Below are 6,475 nucleotides of genomic sequence, written 5' to 3'. Positions count from 1 at the left end.
CTAGCATCTCATCCCTAACAATGACTCCCATGTTTCCCCACTGAGGTGGAAGTGAATGTATAAGGTTATTCACAGCCTTGATATGCGTGATCTCCAGTTCTGCATCTACAGCTACCATACATCTCTCGTAGATATCATGTATGTTTTCAACAAGTGGATTAGATGGGTCAGTCACATAATTCTGATAGGACTGGATGATGGCCCTACGGTTCAACACTGCTATACAAACTGTGGCCTTTCTAGTGGTCTGATAAGTTCTAGCCACGTCTGTCACATAAATGTCCAATTATGTGTTATCTTCATTAGTGATATCAACTTATACATTATGCTCTTGAGGTTCTAATTTGATGGTCAATCATCATTTCTTCACGTATATTTAAACAAAATATAATGTACATCGCATATTTCATTCAAAACATCATAAGCATTTTTCATAGATTCAAGCTTAAATGATTAAAAAAAATCAAAATCATGCTCGAAAAAATAATGTGGAACATAATATTTTATTCCATACCTTGGGTTCGTCGGATGAGGTCAACTAATAGATGCAAGATGCCATGGAGTGCCTTAAATGTTTCATTTTTTTCATCTCATAAATAAAATACACTAAGTCTACAGAATCAACTAAACTCGTACTTTGATACCACACTGTAACGCCCCACCTGCATGGACAGAAACGTCACTCAAACTATTGTACCTTAGCCATAAAGTTAGTTCAATATATTTTTAGTAGAAGCTATAAAGATTAAATTGTAGAATTTAATTAAAGAATTTTCTTTTTTTATTTAAAGAATAATTCAATTCTAAAAGAAAATAATTTCAAAATTTTTTTTAGAATGGGTTCCATGCATGTAACGATTATTGACGTGAAATTTTGGCAAAACTTAAAAAGTAATGTTGCTGTTCCAGTTTTTTTCTCAAACAGTAATTGTCAAAATAAATTTGTTTTCTTAGCTATCGACCGTGAAACTTCATCAAATTTTAATGTAAGGTAGTACGCTCCTTATAACATGACAATCAAAAATTAGTTTTCGTCGATATCATATGGGGTATTAAAATATTTTTCAAAACTCAACAGCGACTCGATTGAAAGGTAACCGGTGCAGTTCACTCAAAATGGCATATAGAATTCCACCGATGTCAAAACCACATGATTTCTAACCATGAGAATATCAAATCTAATTGGTTTCATCCAAAAATTCAAAGTAATGAGTGAGTTATGAATTTTTGAAAACAAGGGTAGAAATTGAAAAACATAGACAGCACCCAACACAGTTTACTTTATGTGACATATAACCTTTTATCGATATTAGATTGACATGATTCCAATTTTTTTAAGTATCTAACTTATTAGGCTATCCAATCCAATTGGTTTCGTATAAAAATACCAAGTAACGAAAGAGTTATGATTTTTTTAAAGATGAGGCAGAAACTGAAATTTCTACAGAGACATCAAAACTTTAAGTCGCTAACTTTTTTTTGTATGCGGTGATTTGTAAATTCATTCCTATGATGCATATCTACTTTCAAACATAGTTTATTCATAACGAGTTTCCATAAAATAGATCCACACAATATTCATAGGAATTAAATTTAAAGAAAGTGTAAACATCTCAAAAAAATCAACTAAAGATATAAATCACTGGCTTCTCCATGACATGTTGCATCATCCTTTACCATCATCTACGCCCCAAGAAAAATCCATTCAACCTGTAGGAAGGGAATTAATCCATGAGTTTGAAACTCAATAGATATCATCGGTGCAATTCATTATCAAATTAGAAATTTCGAACTATAGATTCATACCGCCGCACGTAGATGGATTTTCAGCAAAATCCAATTACTATAGCATTATCATAACACATAGAGCCGGAGAATGATCATTCAAACTATTGTAGTGCTGAAGCACCGTATCCAAAGGTACCATTTCATTTAAACATTTATCGAAAAATCTGATTTGAAAATGAATGAACACTTGTACCTCTACCTACCTTAAATTTTCTTGGATAAAAGAACAAAATGTATAGAAAGCCTTCCTTCTTCTCACCCTTGTTATTCCTTAAGCTTAACTTGATATGAAATATATTTTTTTGAGAGAAAATGAGATGAAATTCGAATTTGAAGAGGAGTGTAGTGAAAAAGTGACCTTCCACTTCTATAACCTTTCTTTTTAATGAAAAATTAAGTGGGGGATTTGTATTATCATTAAATTTATTAAATTTAGTCTTTAACTAAGAATTTGAAGAGTCTCTAAGCCATAAAATAATTCATATGAAAGTTTTATAAAAATATCTACATGGTGATTCGAACCTGGGTTGCCTATATGAAATACCATGTAGATGACCATTGTGGCAACCCAGTTATTCATTAAATCTTTGTAATCAATTTTACTTACACTTAATCTCTAAAATTGCTGGGCTTTTAATTAACTTATGACTTGGGCTTTCGTAATCTTACATGGGTTGAGCTTCCATAGATCATTTCTAAAATGGGTTACGCTCGTGGTGCTAGATCATCACAAAATATTAGCATAATTCCATTTTATTTCTCTCGACTACTACAAGCATTGTTGTCAAGTGTCAATTGGATGAGAAAATGATTTGAAATATAAACTATCCAACAGTGTAATGTCACGTGGCAAAGTAAAAACTAAAGTATGCACCATAGTGTACATGTGACAAGGTCCTTACCAATTGAACTTTGCTATTTGTACACTGATTTTCGAACTGTTATTTGACACTTGCATTGCTGTCAAGTGTCAATTGGATGGGAAAAAATTTGGAAATTTAAACTATCCAACAATGTAATGTCACGTGGCAAAGTATAAACTAAAGTGTACACCATGGTGTACATGTAGCAAGGTCCTTACCGATTGAACTTTGCTATTTGTACAATGATTTTCGACACGTTGTTTGACACTTGCATTGTTTCAAGTGTCAATTGGATGGTAAAACTGTTTGAAATTTAAACTGTCCAATAGGGAGATGTCAGGTGGCAAAATGTAAGCTAAAGTGTACACTATAGTGTACATGTGGCAAGGTCCTTACCTATTGAACTTTGCTATTTGTTCACTAATTTTCGACACGTTATTTGACACTTGCATTTTTGTCAAGTATCAATTGGATGGGAAAACTATTTGAAATTTAAACTGTCCAACAGTGTACTGTCATGTGGCAAAGTGTAAACTAAAGTGTACACCATGGTGTACATTAGCAAGGTCCTTATCGATTGAACTTTGCTATTTGTACATTGATTTTTGACATGTTGTTTGACACTTGCATTGATGTCAAGTGTCAATTGGACGGGAATACTATTTGAAATTTAAACTGTCCAACAGGGCAATGTCATGTGGCAAAGTGTGTATACTAAAGTGTACACCATAGTGTATATGAGGGAAGGTCCTTACCGATAGAACTTTCCGATTTGTACACTGATTTTTGACACTTTCTTTGACACTTGCATTGTTGTCAAGTGCCAATTAGATTGGAAAACTATTTGAAATTTAAATTGTCCAACAGGGTAATGACACGTGGCAAAGTGTAAACTAAAGTGTATGCCAGAATGTACATGTCACAAGGTTCTTACCGATATATCTTCACTATTTGTACACTGATTTTTGACACGTTGTTTGAGACTTACATTTTTATCAAGTATCAATTGGATGGGAAAACTATTTGAAATTTAAACTGTCCAATAGTGTACTGTCACGTGGCAAAGTGTAAACTAAAGTGTACACCATGGTGTACATTAGCAAGGTCCTTACCGATTGAACTTTGCTATTTGTACACTGATTTTTGACATGTTGTTTGACACTTACATTGATGTCAAGTGTCAATTGGATGGGAATGCTATTTGAAATTTAAACTGTCCAACAGGGTAATGTCACGTGGCAAAGTGTATACTAAAGTGTACACCATAGTGTATATAAGGGAAGGTCCTTACCGATAGAACTTTCCGATTTGTACACTAATTTTCGACACGTTCTTTGACACTTGCATTGTTGTCAAGTGCCAATTAGATTGGAAAACTATTTGAAATTTAAATTGTCCAACAGGGTAATGACACGTGGCAAGGTGTAAACTAAAGTGTACGCCAGAGTGTACATGTCACAAGGTTCTAATCGATATATCTTTACTATTTGTACACTGATTTTTGACACGTTGTTTGACACTTGCATTGTTGTCAAGTGTCAATTGGATGGGAAAATAGTTTGAAATTCAAATTGTCCAACAGTCTAATGTCACGTGGCAAAGTGTAAACTAAGTGTACACCACGGTGTACATGTACCAAGGTCTTTACCGATTGAACTTTGCTATTTGCACACTAATTTTAGCACGTTGTTTGACACTTGCATTGTTGTCAAGTATCAATTGGATGGGAAAATTGTTTAAAATTTAAACTGTCCAATGTGGTAATGTCACGCGGCAAAGTGTAAACTAAAGTGTATACCATAGTGTGTATGTGGCAAGATCCTTTCCTATTGAACTTTGCTATTTGTACACTAATTTTCGACACGTTGTTTGAACTTGCATTGTTGTCAAGTGTCAATTAGATGGGAAAACTGTTTGAAATTTAAACTGTCCAATAGAGTAATGTCACGTGTCAAAGTGTAAACTAAAGTGTACACGTGGCAAGGTTCCTACCGATTGAACTTCGCATCTTGTACACTGATTTTTAACACGTTGTTTTACACTTACATTGTTCTCAAATGTCAATTGGATGGGAAACTGTTTGAAATTTAAACTATACGATAGGATAATGACATGTGGCAAAGTGTAAACTAAACTGTACACCATAGTTTACATGTTGCAAGGTCCTTACTGGTTGATCTTTGCTATTTGTACATTGATTTTTGACACGTTGTTTGACACTTGCATTGTTTTCAAGTGACAATTGGATGGGAAAACTATTTGAAATTTAAACTGTCCAACAGGATCATGAGACGTGGCAAAGTGTAAACTAAAGTGTACACCATAGCGTACATATAGAAAGTTTCTTACCGATTGAACTTTGCTATTTGTACACTAATTTTTGACACGTTGTTTGACACTTGCATTGTTATCAAGTGTCAAATGGATGGAAAAACTATTTGAAATTTACACAGTCTAATCGGGTAATATCACGTGGCAAAGTGTAAACTAAAGTGTACACAACAGTGAACATGTAGCAAGGTCCTTACCGATTGTACTTTGCTATTTGTTCACTAATTTTGGGCACGTTGTTTGACACTTGCATTGTTGACAAGCGTCAATTGGATGGAAAAACTATTTGAAATTTAAACTGTCCGACAGGGTGATGTCACGTGGCAAAGTGTAAACTAAAGTGTAAGCTATAGTGTACATGTAGTAAGGTTCTTACCGATTGAACTTTAACATATGTACGCTGATTTTTGACACGTTGTTTGACACTTGCATTATCGTCAAGTGTCAATTGGATGGGAAAATTGTTTGAAATTTAAACTGTCCAATAGGGTAATGTTACATGGGAAAGTGTAAACTAAAGTATACACCATAGTGTACATGTAGCGAAGTTCTTACCGATTGAACTTTGCTATTTATACACTGATTTTTGATAGGTTGTTTAACACTTGTATTGTTGTCAATTGTCAGTTGGATGGAAAAACTGTTTGAAATTAAAATAGTCCAGCAGGGTAATGTCATGTGACAAAGTGTATACTTAAGTGAGCACACCATACTGTACATGTAGCAATGTTCTTACCGATTGAACTTTGCTATTTGTACACTAATTTTTGACACGTTGTATGACACTTGCATTATTGTCAAGCATCAATTGGATGGAAAAACTGTTTGAAATTTAAACTGTCCAATTGGGTAATGTCACTTTGCAAAGTGTAAAATAAAGTGTACACCATAGTATACATGTAGTAATGTCCATACCGATTGAACTTTGCTATTTGTAAACTGATTTTTGACACGTTATTTGACATTTGCATTGTCATGTGTCAATTAGATGGGAAAACTGTTTGATACAAGTTGCATGGTTCTTACCGATTGAACTTTGCTATTTGTACACTAATTTTTGACACGTTGTTTGACACTTGGTGTCAATTGGATGGGAAAACTGGTTGAAATTTAAACTGTCCAATAGGGTAATGTCACGTGGCAAAGTGTAAAATGAAGTGTACACCACAGCGTACATGTAGGAACGTCCCTACCGATTGAACTTCGCTATTTGTACACTAATTTTTGACCTGTTGTTTGACACTTGCATTGTTGTCAAGTATCAATTGGATGGGAAAACTGTTTGAAATTTAAATTATCCAGCAGGGTAATTTCACGTGGCAAAGTGTAAACTTAAGTGTGTACACCATAGTGTACATGTAGCGAGGTTCTTACCGATTGAACTTTATTATTTGTACATTGATTTTGGACATGTTGTTTGACACTTGCATTGTTGTCAAGTGTCAATTGGATGGAAAACTGTTTGAAATTTAAACTGCCCAATCGGGTAATGT

The sequence above is a fragment of the Olea europaea genome, unplaced genomic scaffold (assembly GCF_002742605.1).
Source record: "Olea europaea var. sylvestris unplaced genomic scaffold, O_europaea_v1 scaffold18, whole genome shotgun sequence".
Taxonomy (NCBI): Eukaryota; Viridiplantae; Streptophyta; class Magnoliopsida; order Lamiales; family Oleaceae; genus Olea; species Olea europaea.
Note: the sequence above shows the minus strand (reverse complement) of the source record.